This window comes from Piliocolobus tephrosceles, chromosome 6 (assembly GCF_002776525.5).
Source record: "Piliocolobus tephrosceles isolate RC106 chromosome 6, ASM277652v3, whole genome shotgun sequence".
NCBI classification, from domain to species: domain Eukaryota; kingdom Metazoa; phylum Chordata; class Mammalia; order Primates; family Cercopithecidae; genus Piliocolobus; species Piliocolobus tephrosceles.
This window is the reverse complement of record NC_045439.1, coordinates 124,914,868-124,915,217: the sequence shown is the minus strand read 5'-3', so window position 1 is coordinate 124,915,217 and position 350 is coordinate 124,914,868. Positions and strand designations below refer to the sequence as shown.

The 350-nt window shown below is 55.4% G+C and overlaps 1 protein-coding gene across 6 annotated transcripts in view; it reads right to left on the bottom strand.

Moving 5' to 3' along the window:
* The window catches only part of CHD8 (chromodomain helicase DNA binding protein 8), a 69,814-nt gene that overhangs the window by 16,666 nt on the left and 52,798 nt on the right, over positions 1-350 (bottom strand). The window lies entirely within an intron of this gene.

The following is a 350-nucleotide window of genomic DNA, read 5'->3' as shown; positions in this document are numbered from 1 at the left end:
AAGCTGGAGTGCAGTGGCCGGATCTCAGCTCACTGCAAGCTCCGCCTCCCGGGTTCACGCCATTCTCCTGCCTCAGCCTCCCGAGTAGCTGGGACTACAGGCGCCCGCCAACACGCCCGGCTAATTTTTTGTATTTTAGCAGAGACGGGGTTTCACCGTGTTAGCCAGGATGGTCTCGATCTCCTGACCTTGTGATCCGCCCGTCTCGGCCTCCCAAAGTGCTGGGATTACAGACTTGAGCCACCGCACCCGGCCAGCAACTATTTTTTTTTGTTTTTTTGTTTTTTTGGTTTTTTTTGAGATGGAGTCTCGCTCTGTGGCCCGGGCTGGAGTGCAGTGGCCAGATCTCA